Here is a 21,486-nt window from a genome sequence, read left to right on the forward strand (position 1 = left end):
GCCCTGAAAGAAAGACAGGATCATTATATATTTTGGGAGGAACTGTTAAATGTTCCAAGAACTTTTCCAATAACTTGTTTGGAAGTCTGATATTTTGCAGCACAGACCATTAAGGCTTCTGAAAGCAACCCAACAACAAAGTTCATGTCTTGTGATTTGTCAGGTCCTCTTGCACATTGCTCTCATTCCTGTACTTGGTGTTTTCTGCCAATCTTTTCTTCTTATGTCTTCGCATGATCAAAGTTGATCTCTCCTGCTGTATTTTCTCAGCATTTCATACTGACCTTCCCTCAATCCAATGCTTCCAATTTCCTTTCACACATTAGTTCTTGGAATATCGCCCAGGCATTCGCATTCATTCAGACTCAACTTTAATGCTGTTTTCTGCAAATTGACAGCTTGTTGTGGTCTTGTCTTGTTACTTGAGTCACTTAAGACAGATGTTGATTGACTGGTCATTCAGTGTAGAAACATGTCTCCAACACTCTTGCCAGTGGCTGGCAGTCAGAAAACCATGTTTTTACTAAAAACATGGTGATTATTTAGCACAGTGGTAAAGTAGACCATCTTCACACAGACACTCGCATAAATGTAAACTTTAGGAGACTGATTTTATACATTAGGAATTTTTTCTCAATTCAAACTATTTTAAAGCTAATTATTATTTCTCTAAGTTATATAGATCACTATTCAAAAATATTCTTTCCAAATATGCTATTGTATAATTAAGGAAAAAATTGATATCAAATTCCAGCATACCTTCTATCTATGAAATTGGAGGGGCAATGAGTGATGATAAATATAAAATTCTCTTAAATATTACAGGATAGTTAAAGTGGCTCAACTTTTGGTGGTAGCAGGATTTGAACTCAGGACACTAAGCTTTCTAGGCATGTGCTATACCACTTTGACCATGATTCCTTCCTTTTTTTGATTCAGTTTTTTTTTGTTTTGTTTTTTTGTTTTTTTATTATTCATATGTGCATACGAGGATGGGTCATTTCTCACCCCTGCCCCCACCCCTCCCTTACCACCCACTCCACCCCCTCCCTCTCCCCCCTCCCCCCTCAACCCAGCAGAAACTATTTTGCCCTTATTTCTAATTTTGTTGTAGAGAGAGTATAAGCAATAATAGGAAGGAACAAGGGTTTTTGCTGGTTGAGACAAGGATAGCTATACAGGGAGTTGACTCACATTAATTTCCTGTGCGTGTGTGTTACCTTCTAGGTTAATTCTTTTTGATCTCACCTTTTCTCTAGTTCCTGGTCCCCTTTTCCTATTGGTCTCAGTTGCTTTTAAGGTATCTGCTTTAGTTTCTCTGCGTTAAGGGCAACAAATGCTAACTAATTTTTTGGTGTCTTACATATCCTCACCCCTCCCTTGTGTGCTCTCCCTTTTATCATGTGCTCATCATGTGTTTGCCCTTGATCTAATGTCCACATATGAGGGAGAACATACGATTTTTGGTCTTTTGGGCCAGGCTAACCACACTCAGAATGATGTTCTCCAATTCCATCCATTTACCAGCGAATGATAACATTTTGTCCTTCTTCATGGCTGCATAAAATTCCATTGTGTATAGATACCACATTTTCTTAATCCATTTGTCAGTAGTGGGGCATCTTGGCTGTTTCCATAACTTGGCTATTGTGAATAGTGCCACAATAAACATGGGTGTGCAGATGCCTCTGGAGTAAGCTGTGTCACAGTCTTTTGGGTATATCCCCAAGAGTGGTATTGCTGGATCAAATGGTAGATCAATGTCTAGCTTTTTAAGTAGCCTCCAAATTTTTTTCCAGAGTGGTTGTACTAGTTTATATTCCCACCAACAGTGTAAGAGGTTTCCTTTTTTCCCACATCTTCGCCAACACCTGTTGTTGGTGGTGTTGCTAATGATGGCTATTCTAACAGGGGTGACATGGAATCTTAGTGTGGTTTTAATTTGCATTTCCTTTATTGCTAGAGATGGTGAGCATTTTTTCATGTGTTTTTTGGCCATTTGAATTTCTTCTTTTGAGAAAGTTCTGTTTAGTTTACTTACCCATTTCTTTATTGGTTCATTAGTTTTGGGAGAATTTAGTTTTTTAAGTTCCCTAGATATTTTGGTTATCAGTACTTTGACTGATGTATAGCTGGCAAATATTTTTTCCCACTCTGTGAGTGTTCTCTTCAGGTTAGAGACCATTTCTTTTGATGAACAGAAGCTTTTTGTTTTATGAGGTTCCATTTATCTATGCTATCTCTTAGTTGCTGTGCTGCTGGGGTTTCATTGAGAAACTTCTTACCTATACCTACTAACTCCAGAGTAGTCCCTACTCTTTCCTGTATCAACTTTAGAGTTTGTGGTCTGATATTAAGATCCTTGATCCATTTTGAGTTAATCTTGGTATAGGGCGATATGCATGGATCTAGTTTCAGTTTTTTGCAGACTGCTAACCAGTTTTCCCAGCAGTTTTTTTTTGAGAGGCTGCTATTTCTCCATGGTATATTTTTAGCTCCTTTGTCAAAGACAAGTTGGTTATAGTTGTGTTGCTTCATATCTGCGTCCTCTATTCTGTTCCACTGGTCTTCATGTCTGTTTTTGTGCCAGGACCATGCTGTTTTTATTGTTCTTGCTTTGTAATATAGTTTGAAGTCAGGTATTGTGATACCTCCTGCATTGATCTTTTGACTGAGTATTGCCTTGGCTATTTGTGGCTTCCTGTGTTTCCATATAAATTTCATGGTAGATTTTTCGATCTTTTTAATGAATGTCATTAGAATTTTGATGAGAATTACATTAAACATGTAGATTACTTTTGGGAGTATCGACATTTTTACTATGTTGATTCTACCAACCCATGAGTATGGGAGATCTCTCCACTTTCTATAGTCTTCCTCAATCTCTTTCTTCAGAAGTGTTTAGTTTTCCTTGTAGAGGTCTTTCACATCTTTTGTTAGGTTTACACCTAGCTAATTGATTTTTTTTGAGGCTATTGTAAATGGAATTGTTTTCATACATTCTTTTGCAGTTTGCTCATTGTTAGTGTATAGAAATGTTAATGATTTTTCTATGTTGATTTTATATCCTGCTACCTTACTATAGCTATTGATGATGTCTAGAAGCTTCTGAGTAGAGTTTTTTGGATCTTTAAGGTATAGGATCATGTCATCTGCAAATAGGGATATTTTGAAAGTTTCTTTACCTATTTGTATTCTTTTTATTCCTTCTTCTTGCCTAATTGCTCTGGCTAGGAATTCCAGTACTATGTTGAATAGGAGTGGAGATAGTGGGCATCCTTGTCTGGTTCCTGATTTTAGAGGGAATGGTTTCAGTTTTTCTCCATTTAGTATAATGCTGGCTGTAGGTTTGTCATATATAGCTTTTATAATGTTGAGGTACTTTCCTTCTATTCCTAGTTTTCTTAAAGCTTTTTCATGAAATGGTGTTGGATCTTATCAAAGGCTTTTTCTGCATCTATTGAGATGATCAAGTGGTTTTTGTCTTTGCTTCTGTTAATGTGGTTTATTACGTTTATTGATTTTCGTATGTTGAACCACCCCTGCATCCCTGGGATGAAGCCTACTTGGTCGTGGTGAATAATCTTTTTGATGTGTTGTTGAATTCGGTTTGCCATTATTTTGTTGAAGATTTTTGTGTCATTGTTCATTAAGGAGATTGGCCTATAGTTCTCCTTTTTGGAGGTGTCTTTGCCTGGTTTTGGGATAAGTGTAATACTGGCTTCATAAAATGTGTTTGGCAGTTTTCCTTCCCTTTCTATTTCATGGAACAGTTTAAGGAGGGTTGGTATCCATTCTTCTTTAACAGTCTGATAGAATTCAGCAGAGAATCCATCAGGTCCTGGACTTTTCTTTTTGGGGAGACTTGATTGCTGCTTCAATTTCATTTTGTGTTATAAATCTATTCAGCTGATTAATTTCCTCTTGGTTCAGTTTTGGATGGTCATATGTATCCAGAAATGTGTCCATTTCTTTAAGATTTTCAAATTTATTTGAATATAGATTCTCAAAGTAGTCTCTGATGATTTCCTGAACTTCCATGGTGTTTGTTGTTATCTCTCCTTTTGCATTCCTGATTCTACTAATTTGGGTTTTTTCTCTCCTCATTTTAGTCAGGTTTGCCAGGGGTCTATCGATCGTGTTTATTTTTTCAAAGAACCAACTTTTTGTTTCATTAATTCTTTGTATGGTTTTTTTGGTTTGTATTTCATTGATTTCAGCTCTTATTTTTATTATTTCTCTCCTTCTATTTGTTTTGGGATTTGCTTGTTCTTTTTTTTCTAGGAGTTTGAGATGTATCATTAGGTCATTGATTTGGGATCTCTCAGTCTTTTTAATATATGCACTCATAGCTATAAACTTTCTTCTCAGGACTGCTTTAGCTGTGTCCCAAAGGTTCTGGTAGGTTGTGTTTTCATTTTCATTGACTTCCAGGAACTTTTTAATTTCCTCTTTTATTTCATCGATGGTCCATTCTTCATTATGTAATGAGTTATTTAGTTTCCAGCTGTTTGCATGTTTTTTGTCTTTACTTTCATTGTTGAGTTCTAGTTTTACTGCATTGTGATCAGATAGTATGCACGGTATAATTTCTATTTTCTTGTATTTGCTGAGAGTTGCTTTGTGCCCTAGGATATGATCTATTTTGGAGAAGGTTCCATGGACTGCTGAGAAGAATGTATATTGTGTAAAAGTTGGATGAAATGTTCTGTAGACATCAACTAGGTCCATTTGATCTATTGCATATTTTAGATCTTGGATTTCTTTATTGATTTTTTGTTTGGATGACCTATCTTTTGATGATAATGGGGTGTTAAAGTCTCCCAAAACCACTGTGTTGGCATTTATATATGCTTTTAGGTCTTTCAGTGTATGTTTGATGAAATTGGGTGCTTTTACATTGGGTGCATACAGGTTGATAATTATTATTTCTTTTTGGTCTATTTCTTCTTTTATTAGTATGGAATGTCCTTCTTTATCTCATTTGATCAATGTAGGTTTGAAGTCTAGTTTGTCAGAGATAAGTATGGCTACTCCTGCCTGTTTTCGGGGGCCATTGGCTTGGTAAATCTTCTTCCAGCCTTTCATCCTTAGCCTATTTTTATTTCTGTCCGTGAGGTTGGTGTCCTGTAAGCAACAAATTGTTGAGTCTTCCTTTTTAATCCAGTTCATCAAGCGGTGCCTTTTGATGGGTGAATTAAGTCCGTTAACATTAAGTGTTAGTACTGATAGGTATGTGGTGATTCCTGTCGTTTAGTTGTCTTAGTTGTTTGAAGGTTTGATTGTGTGTACCTAAGTTGAGCTTACTCTCTACTGTCTTGCCTTTTCTTTTCCTGTGATTTGGTGCTGCCTCTCTTTTCATGGTTAAGTTGGGTTTCACTTTCTGTGTGCAGAATCCCTTGAAGAATCCTTTGTAGTGGTGGCTTTGTGGTCACATATTGTTTTAGTTTCTGCTTATCATGGAAGACTTTTATTGCTCCATCTATTTTGAATGATAGTTTTGCTGGGTAGAGTATCCTGTGGTTGAAGTTATTTTCATTCAGTGCCCGGAAGATCTCACCCCATGCTCTTCTTGCTTTTAATGTTTCTGTTGAGAAGTCTGCTGTTATTTTGATGGGTTTACCTTTGTATGTTACTTGTTTTTTCTCTCTTACAGCCTTCAATATTCTTTCCCTAGTTTCTGAACTTGTTGTTTTAATGATGATATGTCATTGGGTAGTTCTATTTTGATCTGGTCTGTTTGGTTTCCTGGAGGCCTCTTATATCTGTATGGGAATATCTTTCTCTAGATTTGGGAAATTTTCCGTTATTATTTTTTTAAATATATTACACATTCCCTTCACTTGCATCTCTTCTCCTTCTTCGGTGCCCATGATTCTCAAGTTTGGTCTTTTGATGGTGTTGGTGAGTTCTTGCATTTGCTTTTCACAGGTCTTGACTTGTTTAATTAATAGTTCTTCAAGTCATGGTGGAGAAACAAAAGTGAGGATATTAGGTATCAATCATTTCATTATTTAATGATAATCTTTTCCTAAACCTCAATGGGACAAAACATTCACATACGTTCCAAAGAAAAATGACTTCATTTATAACTTTCTGGATAGAAATCATTTAGGATTATAATCATTTTCATGTGGTCTCTCAAAATTATGGTGTTGAAACTTTATGGCCATTGTGATGGTATTAACTTATGGGGCTCATAATAGGTAAATAGAATGAGGTTTCTACCCTTGTGAATGGAATTAAAGACAATGTAAACTTGTTTCGTGCAGTATTCACTTAGGTTGCTCCTTTAGTTTCCAGATAAAATGATAGTATTCTTCTTCTCTGAAGTATACAAAAACACATATCATCTTGGAAGCAGAGAGCACCTTCTATCAGACAACTGAATCTCCTGATGTCTGGCTCTTAGACTTCATAGACTCCAAAAGAGTGGAAATGTAAATCCTATGGTTTAAAATTTATCAATTTAGTGGTATTTTGTTAAGTAGCATACATAGACTAAGACTGAAATTGTTACCACAAAACAGGAGCATTGCTATAATAAATACCTGAAAATGTAGAAAAAGCTTTGAAACTAGGTAATGGGTAGAAGTTGGAAAAATTTTACAAAAGAGTTTATTTTATGCAAATCAACAATTTTATTAAGGTATATTATTTAAATAAAAGACTGTTCAGTTATTTTTCATACATTTGTTCTTTAAACATTCATTAATTGTTGCCTTATGTACAGGATAATATAATTTCTTTTAAAAAAAATTTTATTATTCATTTATTCACATATGCATACATTATTTGGGTAATTTCTCCCCCCTGCTACTCTCCCCCACCCTCTCTCCCCTCCCACTTCCAGACAGAACTTGTTCTGCCCTTATCTTTAATTTTGAAGAGAAGATATAAGCATAATAAAGAAGACAAACTGTTTTTGCTAGTTGAGTTAAGGATTGTTATACAGAAAGACTCCTAGCATTGTTTTCATGTACAAATGTGTTACAACCCAAATTGATTCATCTCTAACTGATCTTTACACTGGTTCCTGATCCCTTTCTCATGTTAACCTTTGTCACTTTAAGGTTTCTGTATTAGTTCTTCTTCTGGAGTGGGGACATCAAACACTTTCACATTTTGGGTTTTCTACCTATTCCTATATCTTCTGTATGTGCTCTCCCCTTGTCATGTGAACTGATAACCAGAATATACAGGAAACTTAAGAAACTAAACTCTCCTAAAATCAATGAACCAATTAAGAAATGGGCAAAAGAACTAAACAGAACTTTCTCAAAAGAAGAAATTCAAATGACCAAAAAACACATGAAAAAATGCTCACCATCTCTAGCCATAAAGGAAATGCAAATCAAAACCACACTAAGATTCCAACTCACCCCTTTTAGAATAGCCATCATCAAAAACACCACCAACAACATGTATTGGCAAGGATGTGGGGAAAAAGGAGCCTTCATACACTGCTGGTGGGAATGCAAGCTGGTGCAACCACTCTGGAAAAAAAATTGGAGGCTTCTTAAAAATCTAAACATAGACCTGCTATATTATCCTGCAATCCCATTCCTAGGGATATACCCAAAGGAATGCAACACAGGTTACTCCAGAAGCACCTGCACAGCTATGTTTATTGCAGCACTATTCACAATAGTCAAGTTATGGAAACAACCAAAATGCCCCACTACTGATGAATGGATGAAGAAAATGTGGTATTTATACACAATGGAATTTTATTCAACCATGAAGAAGAATGAAATCTTATTATGTGAAGGTAAATGGATGGAATTGGACATCATTCTGAGCGAAGTTATTCAGGCTCAGAAGACCAAAAATCATATGTTCTGCCTCATATGTGGACTTTAGATCTAGAGCAATTGCAGCAATGTGATTGGATGAGGTTGGAAAAATTTTAATGTCAGACCTGGAAAAAACTGCATTGCTGTGAACAGAAAACTAATGGAATTTATGATGCACACTCAGAAGAAGAGAGAGCTGTGAGAAAAACACCATTGTACTAAGAGTTTACTTATGTGTCCATGATGGTTAAGACCTTTCTGATTAGGTATCACATGAAAGGGAGAAACAAGGAAGTAGAAACTGGCAGAAAGATCAGCATCACTATAAAGAAGATTTTTATCTTGGCTGAAGTGTGCCTACCTTCTAGGACTTTGTACAAGGCAGAATTTAAACGTGATGAACAAAGATATTTAGTGAAAAAAACTGTAACAACAAAGCGTTTATGGTGTCACATGACTTTTCACTGTTTATAGTAAAGTGTACAGAGACAAATGATTTAAATATGAAAATTATGATTCAAAGTTAAATAGTTTGTAAAGAATTAGGAAATGCTCAACTAAGAAAATCAAGAAGTGGCCAATTGATTATTTGATAAATTGGTTAATGTGGACATAATAGGTTATACATCAAGATAATAGGAGAAGGATGCTTAAAAGTATTTCAGAGATTTTTGTGTTTGCCAAGGCCATAATATTTTCATGGAGCCAGAGCCCTGCTGGCAAAACATTTTCCAGGGAGTAGCCTAGGCCTCTTATCAGACTTTAAAATACACTCTATAGAGTCAATTCAAGTTGTACTCCATGAATTATGGGACATCTCTCCTCAGCCACCTAAAGGGAACCCTGGTATGGCTTAGGTTATCAGTCCAGGAAAGACAAGCAATGAACATGGGTAGTGTTCCTGTGGCAGTAATTGTCCTTGGGCACTGAGTATAAAAGCTGTAGAGGCATGTACTACCCCATCTAGATATCAAAAAATGCATCAGAGAACTCAGGCAGAAAATTTCTAAAAGGGCAAGTTTACTGTAGAGTGCCCACACTAAGAAAATCTGTAGCAGATCTATGGTGGTGGGCCCAACTGGAGACTCCAGAATTTAGGATGGGCCAGCATGCCATATGAACTTAGAAAAGCAGCAGGCAGCTTATGAAAGGTAAAGGTTGGGCTGTGGCCAAGAAAGCCTTGAGGGACATGTGTTGAACGCAGCACATAGCATCAAAAAAGATAGTTCTCATGACTTAACATTTGTTTTGGGTCCTGTAGGGTTTTGAAATTATTTGGAAATTGATACTACTCTCCTTGCCAATATCTCCTTTATGAAATAGAAATGTCTGCCCTGTTTCTGATCCATCATGGTATTTTTTAAGTTCATAACTTGTAAATTTTCAATTTTGCAGATTACATACTACAATTGTTTCAGGATAAATTATACCTTGAGTTTCACATGTATATGATATTAAACAAATTCCAAATTTTAGCTTTTTGTGTTGAAGCTACAAACAAATCAGACATGGATTATCATGCAGGAAGAATAAGGAGGAAGAATGAAGTCCAGAAACACCTGGAAAACATGCTAGACACTTTCTGAAAATATTGCTAAAGAAAAACTGCCGGGAATATGACTCAAGCAGCAGAGAGCATGCGCAGCAAGTTTGAGTACCTGATTTGAAAATGCAGTTCTGCCAAAAAAAGTATCATTAGGCTCTAAGGACACCACCTTCATAAATGGAACTGAGGAACTTAGAAATGCAACCTCTAGTATCATTTTGCTATTTTTTCCTTCCAAATTCCACCAAGTAAGGATCCAGTGCTCTTCCTGGGTACACTGGTCAATATAATGTATCCTATGAAGGATGCAAAAACAAGGTGCCAACCTGGAGACACAGAGCAGTTATCAACAGACAATGAGATCTACTGATGTCTTTTTAGTGATTTAAGTTTTCTATAAAATGTAAATGTATTCTTAAAATATTTTAATTTAATTTTGTTTAGAACTATTTATTAAGAAATAGTGATAATCTTATGATCACATTTTAAAATTTATAATTAAAAGCTATACTTAGAAAACACATTAAAGCATTTACATACCAGAAAAAATTTAAAACTTTAACAAAATAATCATGCTTCAAAATAAAAAGTTCAAAATTTCTTTCTTGGAACATTACATGAAATTGAACTATTTAGAATGTCATTTTATATCTGTGACTAAATCCCAAATTTAATTTTCATAAAAGAACGTGTGCCCATATTAAATATATATATATTATTTACATTATAATATGTAATTTTATATATATAATACAGGTGTAGAACACTTTTTGAAAAAGTGTCCATTCAAATTTAGATAAAAGTACAATTTGAAAGCTTTTACTTTGATTATGATAACATTTATTAGAATTTGTTCTAAAAAATGGAAAGCATCTGTTTAGAAATGGACATAAAATTATGTCCAAAGAATGTATACAAGTTTATTATGTTTTAATTTCTTAAATTTATTGTAATTGACACATAAAGACATAAAATTTTGCCAATTTTGGGTTACCATGAGATGTTTCAATATATGTATAAATTGTGTGTTGTTTAAATATGGATAAACAATTTTTGTACTGAATCTGAAAGAAGGCATTCCTTGTATAAAATAAAATATTTTGGAATAAGAAAAAATGATGCTAAGTATTTCAATTATACTCTATATTTCACTTACAATAAGGCTTTACCTTATTACATTACTTTCTTTTATCTAAATTTACACAGTTATCTACTGAGGTGATTTCAGTTACATGTGATTAATGCAGAAAGTCAGACTGACTCATTTGTGAAAAAACTAAGCAAGTAAATTAAATAGTCCTGTATAGGGGTGTGTCTTCATTATTGTTGATGATATATATGTATATATAAAGATCATTTAAAGTAACATAATCATAGAACTCTAGATGTATTTCATAAGAATTTCTCCATAATTAATTTTCAGAATACATGCTAAACAAAAGGAAATATTAAATTTTATATGTATGAAAAATTAAGAATTACACCCACTCTCAAAAACATGAACTTCTGTACCCTACTGTTCAAAAGAAATGATTTGAAATACAAGAAATTTGAATTGCTAGAAAGAAAAGAGACACACTGAAGTGTGCATGCAAACTATAATGCAATCAATTTATCTTCCTGGGAGTTCAGTCTAATATGACTTCAAAAATAAAACGTCATAAATGTCTGCGGAATATACCATGCCTGATTATATTTTAAATGGATCATATGAAGGAATGAGAAAATGAATGATTCCTGATGATGAAGACTTAAAAAAGTGGCTTCTCATCTCATTCAATGAATTATTTCATGTCAGTGGCAAGAATCAAGTTGACATGAAATAACTCATTGAATGAGGTTTTTTCCTTTTATTCTTAGTTTACAAACTGAATAACAAGAAGAAAATAAGAAAACTGTTCAAATCTTCAGTATAAGCAGTTCTTTTGTTTTGGTTTTTAAAATTAAATAGAAACATGCCACTGAACTGAATAATACTATCATATATTTCCTTCAATATGGAAGGCACCAGAGGTTCTGGGAGGAGAATACACTTAAAGAATTCATTCTGAATTTCTTTAATTTTATTATTATACAAATTATCATAAGTTATTTTCAATACATGAGTCATCATGATTATATTCCTTAAGTAATGCTTATAAATAGTCCACTGGCTGAAATAGTTTCATGTTACTTGAACAGTGACCATTTTTATTCCAGACACAAATCAACTGAGATAGAATGCATGTTAGTTGTTTTACTTAGTTAATTAAAGGTAACACATCCTTAAATATTTTAACAATACAATTTTTTGTTTAAGAAAATCACAATCTCAGCATATGAGAACCAACTGCAAGGTGCTATGAGACTAAATAAAGAGGCATATAGTACACTCTGTAAAAGTTAAATTGAAATGATAGATATGCATACTGCACAGCAAACAGAAGCAACAGAAAGGGATCTATGCACTTCCTAGATTTTCCACTGGTCCTGTGGAGGAGAATCATATTAAGAGAGTTCTTACAGTCAAATCTATCAGCCTGGAGAGTTGAAGATCCTGTACCCCCATATTTTTATATATCCATACCCCAAAGAACTAACACCCCTCCACACACTGGATAAGTGATCAAATATCTGAAGAATTATTGTCAACCCAGGAGACTGGTTGTGGTGTTGACTCACATTCATGGGCACAGATATTTTGGGCTAGGAAATGAGAACTTCACCAAAGAGGCAAACTAAGAGTGAACACATCAACAGATCTGTAGATTAAACTCTGATGCACAAATCATAACATACAAACACAAGAAATATGAAAGGGAAAGACAATAGGAATCCTCCAAAAGCTGGTGTCTCTTAAATAACTGAATCCAAAGGTACTGAAATGGTAGAAATGTCAGATAAAAAATAAAAAACATAATCTTAAAATGATTGATGTTATCAAGGAAGTTTCAATCAAGCAGACATTTGAAGTAAGGAAGTCAATTCAGTAACTGGAGAAGAATGTCAGCAGCCTGGGTGAGAAGTTTAACAAAGAAATGGAGAAGACCTGTTAAAACTAGTCCAGGAATGGGGGAGGAAAGGTAAATGAGAATGATGGAGGGGATGAATTCAAGCATGATATATTTGATATATTGCAAGAACTTCTGTAAATGCCACATGTACCCCCACCCAGCACAACAATAAAAAATAAAGTATCAATTTGAAAAAGAAAAAAAAAAAGAAATGAAGAGTCTGAAAGAAAAGAAATGTAAATGAAAAACTCAACAAATCAAATAAAAATATCACTAAAAAGCATTATTGATAAACTAGATCAAGCAGAAGATAGAACAACAGGGATTGAAGATAAGATCTAGGAAATAATAAATTCAAACAGTAATAAAGAAGAAATGATAAGTAAGCATGACCACAATTATCAAGATGTTTGGGACATGTTCAAGAGACCAAACCTAATAATTTAAGGGATAGAAGGAGCTAAGACACATATTAAAGGCAAAAAAGAAAAAAACTAGTCAATGAAATTTAGGATGAAACTTTCTCAAAGGTAAGGAAAAATATGGTCATCTATACACTAGAATAATTTAGAACCCCAAGTAGACATAACCAGAAAAGAACCTCTCCAAAACACATTATACTTACAATTCTAGGACTACTGAACAAATAAAGAATTTGAAAGTTACAAGAGAAAATTACTGACTTCCTTACAAAGCAAACTCAAGTCTTAACCAGAAAGCCTAAAAACCAGGAAAATATAGTGGTATTGGAAAGTAAATAACTGCCAACCAGGATAACTATATCCATGAAGGTTATTATTTATATTAATGTAGAGAGTAATGGCATTTCTTAAGCACAAACTTAAGCTCTGATGAGAAAAAATATTTATAAACAAGATAGTTCACAGAAGAATAAATTTCATGAGAGGTATGGAGGAAAAAGTGAAAATTAGGTAAGAATCAAATGTGTTAGACTCAGTAAAACAGCAAATTCCTAAGAAGAGTAAGGAATAAAGAAAATAACAAAGAGTACTTGAATCAACCAGGAAAAAAATTACAGAAATCAGCAAACACCTCTCAATAATAAACCTAATGCAGTTGATCATAACTCTACAATTGAAAGATACAGACTGGCTGATTTGTTTAGCAAACAAAATCAAACTCTTCTCCTGTCTACAAGAAGCACACCTTGTTGGCACAGGCACATACAGACTGAAATTCAAAAGATGGAAAAATATATACAAGTGAAATAGAAGCCCAAAACAACCAAGAGTAGCTGCACTAATAGTTGACAGAGTAAACAACAAGCTAAAATTAGTCAGAAAAATAAAGTTGACCATATATTTACAGAAGCAGCATTCCATGAAGAAAGCATAACTTAAATACATAGGCACTCAACATTAATTCGCTCACTTTTATAAAACAGACACTATTGGACATAATAGGACAGATATGATCAGATATATTAATAGTGAGAAAACTCAACACCCCACTTTTATCACTAAGTATATGATTCAAAGGGAAAAAAATTCAACAAAGAAACTTGAGAATTAAAGTGCACCATAGATCCAATAGACTTAACAGACATCTACAAAATATGGCATTTAATTGCTGTAGCACAGACTATCTTCTCAGAAGCCCATGCAAATTTCTCCAAAATAGATCACAATTTTGGGCATGAAGCAAGCCATCAAAAAGATAAGAAGTTAATAGCAAGAGAAAATCCAAAGATTGAACAATATACTTTTGAAGCAGCAGTGATACATTGAAGAAATTTCAAAGAAATTACATAAGAAATATTAAAAATATTAGAATAAAAAGAAAATGAGAGCACAACTTACTAGAATCTGTGGGATACAACAAAGGCAGCTCTAAAAGGAAACATCATAGCTATGAATTCCTACATTCAAAATCAGAAAGAGGTCAAATACATGATGATGTACCTCAGGCTTTTAGTAAAACAGGAAAATATTGTATATGTAAAACTAGGAATAAAAGGAACAAAGTTAACATAATAAGAGCCATCTATGATGAACCTACAGGTAACATTACACTAAATGGGCAAAAGCTAACATTTCCTATAAATTCAGGAAGGGGACAAAGGTGTTTACATTTTTTACTCTTATTCAATATAGTGCTTGAGTCCTTAACCAGAGCAATAATCCAAGAGAAATAAATAAGGAAAAGTGATATACATAGTAAAGGAAAAAGTTACCACAATTTACAGATGATGAGATCCTATATTTAAAAGATCCTAATGACAACAATAGAGCATAAAAACTCATAAAAATAGCAGGATACAAAATCAACAAGGAAAAATCAGTAAAACTTCTATATGCCAATAATGAACATGATAAAGAAGACATCATGAAAGCAATGCAATTCACAATAACACAAAAAACTACTTAAGAATAAACAAAACTCTGGAGGTAAAACACAGCCTAATCCACCCTGTAACACTGAAGACATGAATTGTCGACATTAGAAAATGGAAAGATCTCCCGTGTTCAAGAATTGGCAGAATTAATCTTGCAAAATGGTTATGTTACCACTAGTAATCTAGAGATTCAATGTAATCCCCAGGAAAATTATAAAGATATTCTTCAAAGAATAAGGAAAACAAATCCAAAATTAATATGTAAGCACAAAAAGACCTCAAACAGCCAGAGCAAGCATAAGGGGAAAAAGCAATGCTAGCAATGCTGTTGGTATCACAATATCTGACTTCAAAATATACTATGGAGTCATGGAGAGCCATAGTAACAGAAGCAACATGATACTAGCATAAAAATAAACATACAGAACAAGGGAACAGAATAGAGAACCCAGAAATAAACCTGTGTAACTACAGCCAGTCATCCATTTATCCACAAAGGGGCATCAAAAACATGTGCTGAAAAAATATAGTCTTTTCAACAAATAGTAATATTGCTGGGAAAACTGGTTGTCAAAATGAGGAAGATAAAACTCCATCCCTGTCTTGTACCCCATAAAAAGTAATTTCAATATAGATCAAAGACCTTCATGCAAAATCTGGAACTTAAACTACTAGAGAAAAACATAAGGGAAAACACTTTATGCTTATAATATAGACAATGACTTTCTGAATGAGACTGTCGTAATTCAGAAATAATATCAAGATTTGAGAAATGGTAATGCATCAAATTAAAAAAGAGATGTCTGCACATCAAAGGAAACATTTGCCAGAATGAAGCAACATTCTACTAAATGAGAGAAAATCCTTGCCAGCTATTCATCTCACAAGGGATTAATATCCAGAATAAACAAAGAATTAAACATATTTTTAAAACTAAAGATTAAGTCATCCAATCAATAAACATACAAATGAATAGAATAGACAGTTCTCAAAAGAAATACAGTGGTCAATAAAACTATAAAAGGTGAAATATTTATATGATCTGAAGAGAAATCAGAAAAAAAACTAAAAACACAACTGCCATATAATCCAAGAATTCGACTCCTAGGGATATGTAAGTCAGGGTACAATAAAGGTACCTACACACTATGTTTATTGCCTCATTATTCATAATAGGTAAGCTATGGAAATAGCCAAGATGCCCCATTACTGATGAACACATTATGAAAACGTGGAATTTATATAAAATAGAATTTTATTCAGCCACAAAAAAGAATGAAATTTTGTCATTTGCAGGTAAATGGATGGAACCGGAGAACATTCTTAAGTGAAGTTAGCCCGGTTCAGAAAGCTAAAAATCATGTTTTCTCTCATATGAGGAATGTAGACCCAATACAAATACAAGCACTATTATAAAACAGGTCACACTATAGGGAGGTCACATACGGGAGGGGAAGGGGGTAAAAGAAAGAAGTTAAGAATGTGAATAAGGTTGATGTACTCTCTATACAAGAATGAATATAGAATTTTTAAAGAAAATTTGACTTGCTTCTTTATTTTTTCCAATTTTTTATTGTGCTGGGTGGCAGTACTTTGTGGCATTTACAAAAGTTCTTACAATTTATCAAATAAATCATAGTTGAATTTACCTTCTCCAACATTCTCCTCTGACTCCCATTTCTGGAACACTTTCAATAGGTGTCATTTTTCCATTCATATACATGTGTACACAGTATTTGTACTATATTCACCCTCTTAAACCCTTCCCCTTTGCCCCACCCCCACCACTGGAACCAACTCCTCAGGACCAGAAAAAGAACGAATATATAATTTTTAAAACTTTAGAAGCCACCACAAAAAGGGGACTAAGATAGAAAGAAGAAATATAGAGGAGATGACCCAATCTGTGTTATATTACATATATACATGGAAATGTCACAAGGAAAGTCCCTGTGTAGCTGTACTAAATAAACAAAAATGTTGTTTCTTTTCATTTACAAAATCAGAGAACCAGAGCCAGAACATGTCCTGCCTGGGGGGATTGTTACCAGTGGGAGGGGGAAGGAGTTGGGAATTGGAGGGTGAATATAGTGTAAATACTGTGTACACATATATGTAAATGGAAAACTGAGACCTGTTGAACCTACTCCAAGAATAGGAAGAAGGGGAGATAAAGGAGAATAATAGAGGAGGTGAATTCAAGTGTGATTGATTTGAATATAAGACCATTTATAAATGCCACAATGCAACCTCACCCAGCACAATAAAAGAAATAAATAAAAGTAAAGAATAAAAAAATCCATAAAGAAATGTTCAAAATCTTTCTCCATACAGAAAATGCAAGTTGAACTACATTGGGATTCCGTCTCACCCCAGTCAGAATGGCTATAATCAAGAAAACAAAAAACAACAAATGCTGGCAAGGATGAGGGACAAAAATGAAATGCATGTGCTCTTTTGGTGGGAATACAAATTAATTCACAACTATGGAAATCAATATGGAGGTTCCTCAAAAACCTGAAAATGGAACTATCATATGATTCTTCAATACTGTTCCAGAACATAGCTGAAGGAGTCAAAACCATTATTTAATACAGATACCTGCATGCCAATGTTTGTTGCAGAAGTTATAGAATTGGCCTAGGTTCCTATCACTTGATGAATGGATAAAGATAATACCATATATTTTCACAATGGATTATTATTCAGCCAGAAAGGTTGAAATTGTGTTATTTGCCAGAAAATGGTTGGAACTTAAATAAGTCACACACAAACAGACACATTTCACATTTTTATTTTCTTTTTTATAGTATTTCAGGCAAAATTATTTAATGTTAATAAATTTTTATTTAATAATTTTACAAACAGAATTTGCTATATGTTTTGATTGATTCACTCCAAATCAAGGTCACTTGTAAAGCTGATTTTTCTTCAAAGATAGCACATTTTAAAAAATTCTTAATCCAGTGGTCTACATGACAAAATCATAGGAGATGAACACAACACAACCAAGAAAGAGATACAAAATTACAAATATTGCAATGTTGCACAGTATTTGGCTGTTACAAAATCTCATTAGCAATGAAGTAGCCATTAGAAATGTCCCATGGCTTGCATGGCTATTTCTACTGGGCAATAGTGTCTCCAAAATGTTGATTGATAATAAAGTAGCATACAGAAAACCTAGTGGGAAACTTATTTATTCTGACATCCACAGCAAATGAGAAACTGCATTCTAAAAACCTTGGTAATGATGATCACATTTTTATTTTCATATGTGGAATCAAGATTTTCCAAAACAAGGTCATGAGGGTAGAAGGGTAACTATTTGTGTGGTGGGGTTGGTAAGCAAATGAGGACAATAGGTGTGACAGTTTATTGGGGACTTAATGACAGAAGTGTGGTTTCTGGATGCAGCAAGAACAAGTGGCTGATATTTTGGGTCAAAAGGAGGGTATATAATTGGTCAAGACAAAAGGAACTTCATCCTACATCAAATGTATCTGAATCATATTAAATTAATGCTAAAGTATCAGGTACATTTCTAGGGCCAATGTCAGGCTGTAACACTCCACATACTCTAATGGTTTTTCCATTTATAATTGACTGGGAAAATATGTAAGAAAATCCAACTAGGGTTACTCTGGGACAAGCATGATTCAAGATGTCTTCAGTCACAACAAGCTGCATCAGCATAGTAAGGGTTAATTTGAAATTACATTGAATTTTCAACAATACTTTGAATCTTTGAAAATGAGTTGTCTCAGAAATTCTGATTTTAAATATGCATGCCAAAGATCCAAGATGGTGACTAGGGTACAGAAGCAGACAGCATGAGTTCCGTGAATCAAAAACCTTGCTGAGACACTAGAGCCACACTTGGCAGGAATAAAGTACCAAGGAGAATCAAAACTTCAACACCCTGAACCCCTAGCCTGTAGAAAGCTTCTTCACACCATGTTACACTGAGAAAACAGGAGGTCTCCCACTGCTGCCAGACACCAGATCCAAACCTGCTTGGGAGAAATTCAGCAGACTAAAACAAGTGAGCACTAAGCATCACACAGGACTCCCCCAGCCACCCTTGGGATAAACCAGCATAGTCCGCTGGGCAGACTGAACCCTACACACAGAAAAATTGAATGACAAACAAGGAACTGAAAATTAGCACACAGCTGAGGGGGTGGGAACTCTGAGAGCTCACCAGAGAAGTGGGTGGGACAAGGAGCTAATCTCTATGCAAACTTCAGTAAATAAATGGTGGAAAGGTAGGAGGGCAGATAGCAGGCAGGTAATAAGCCACTGCCTGAAATAGGTCAGGTAATGGTCCAAAAAACTCATCTCCTGAGTCAGAGAGCAACATCCAAAGTAAAACAGCTTTGCACAATTGAAAAACAAAGAGCAAACTATCACAACATGCTAACAGCAGGGGGCCAGCAGACAGATTGCTGACCTTGCCCCAGAGAAAGGAGCAAAGCAAAGAAAGAAGCCCCCAGTTAAAAAGCACAGCAAAACCCCAATTCCAAAGCAGGACAGCTGGTGGGCTACAGAGCTGATTTCCAGAACCTGAGGATAACATAAAACCTTAAACTGCCACATCTCACTAAGGGAGTTGCTGACTAAGCAGCTGCTGCTGAAAGACAGAAAAAAGAAAGTAAAAACTACTACCCAACCACCTGGCAAGACCATGACAGAGCTTCAGCTTAAATACCAACACCAGGACTAGATGCTGAAGGAGTAACACCAGAACTTAAGACTGAAATTCTATTGTTCCTGAACCTGGAAGGTATTTTTGTTTCTTTCTTTGTTTTATTTCTTGTTTGATTGTATTTCTTTGTTCATCTCTCCCCATTGATTTATTTGGTTTTTTTGTTTTGTTTTGTTAGTTTTATTATTGTGAATTAGTTAACATTAAATTACACCCAGACCAGGGACAGAAATGGCACACACACACTTAGCTAAAAACCCAATACAGCCACAAAACAAAATTAAATAAAGGGAAAGAAAACAGGTGACTGAAACCACCAACTAACCTATCAAGAAAATAATTGCACAGTACCAAGTGGAGCAATGGGAAGAAGAAAAAGGGATGGAAACCATTCTCCCCCCTAAAACAATTTAATACAGAATTCAGAGGGAAATAAAGAAAATGGATACCCAGTTCTGGACTCCAACAAAAAAAGATAAAGGATGCCAAGGAACCCAATGATGTTCCGAAGAACACACACAAAGAAGAAATCCTGCAAGTAATCACTGAGAATTTCATGGAGATGTTATTAGACATGAGTAGCCAAAATGAAGAACAGGCACTCAAGAAATTTCAAGAAACTAAAAATAAAAAATACCAGAAGACACAGAAATAGATAAATTAACTGATAGAAGCCCTAAAAAACACCAAAGTGAAACTGAGAACACTATAAATACAGAGATAAATGAATTAAAGAATAAAATAGATAATATTAAAGAGGAAGTGACCCATGATATGGAAAAACTCAGAAAAAAATGAAACAAAATCAAAAAAGATAAATGAAGGCCATTCCAACAGACTAGAACAAGCAGAAGACAGAATCTCAAAACTTAAAGATAAAATGGAAACTAAAGGAAAAACTGAAGAGTTATTAGTCAAACAACTGAAGACCTGTGAAAGGAATATGCAAGATATCACTAACTCTATCAAAAGAGCAAACCTGAGAATCATGGGCATTGAAGAAGGAGAAGAAGTGCAAGCAAAAGGGATTCATAATATATTCAACAAAATCATAATGGACAATTTCCCAAATCTGGAGAAAACTATGCCCATTCAGGTACAGGAAGCCTCTAGGACGACAAACAGACTTGACCAAAATAGAACTACCTCATGACATATTACCACTAAAACAAGAAAGAAGCACAGAGAATAGAGAAAGAATATTGAAGGCTATAAGAGAGAAAAAACAAATAACATACAAAGGTAAACCCATCAAAATCACAGCAGATTTCTCAACAGAAACCTTAAAAGCAAGAAGAGCATGGAGTGAGGTATTCTGGGCACTAAATGAAAATAACTTCAACCCTAGGATACACCACCCAGCAAAATTATCACTCAAAAATGATGGAGCAATAAAAGTCTTCCATGATAAGCAGAAACTAAAACAACATTTGACCAATAAGACACCACAACAAAAGATTCTTCAAGGAAATCTGCACACAGAAAATGGAAGCAAACAAAACCATGAGAGAACAGGCAGTACCAAACCACAGTAGAAGAAAAGACAAGGAATCAGAGAGTAACATTGATTCAGCTGCACACAATCAAACCCATAAACAACAAAAACAACTAAATGACAGGAATCACCATATGCCTATCAATACTAACACTGAATGTTAATGGACTAAACTCCCCTATCAAAAGACACTGTTTGGCAAACTGGATTAAAAAGGAAGATTCAACAATATCTTGTTTACAGGAGACCCATCTCATTGACTGAAACAAGCACTGGCTTAGGGAGAAAGGCTGGAAGATTTACCAAGCCAGTGGCCCCTGCAAACAGGCAGAAGTAGCAATACTTATTTTGGACAAAATAGACTTCAAACTTACATTGATCAAATGAGATAAAGAAGGACACTCCATACTAATAAAAGGAGAAATACACCAAAAAGAAATAACAATTATCAACCTATATGCATCCAAAGTCAGTCCACCAAATTTCATCAAACATACTCTGAAGGACCTAAAAGCATATATAGACTCTAACACAGTTGAGACATTAAAACCCACACAAATAGAGAGGTCATCCAAACAAAAATATCAACAAA

The 21,486-nt window shown here is 34.5% G+C and overlaps 1 non-coding gene across 1 annotated transcript; it reads right to left on the minus strand.

The window, feature by feature from the left end:
* Nucleotides 1–17,827: 17,827 nt before the first annotated feature.
* LOC141420136 (small nucleolar RNA SNORA32) lies at nt 17,828–17,948 on the minus strand. The gene has a single exon (XR_012444822.1). It is a non-coding gene; the product is annotated as a small nucleolar RNA SNORA32 (small nucleolar RNA).
* Nucleotides 17,949–21,486: the final 3,538 nt, after the last annotated feature.

This window comes from Castor canadensis, chromosome X (genome assembly GCF_047511655.1).
Source record: "Castor canadensis chromosome X, mCasCan1.hap1v2, whole genome shotgun sequence".
NCBI classification, from domain to species: domain Eukaryota; kingdom Metazoa; phylum Chordata; class Mammalia; order Rodentia; family Castoridae; genus Castor; species Castor canadensis.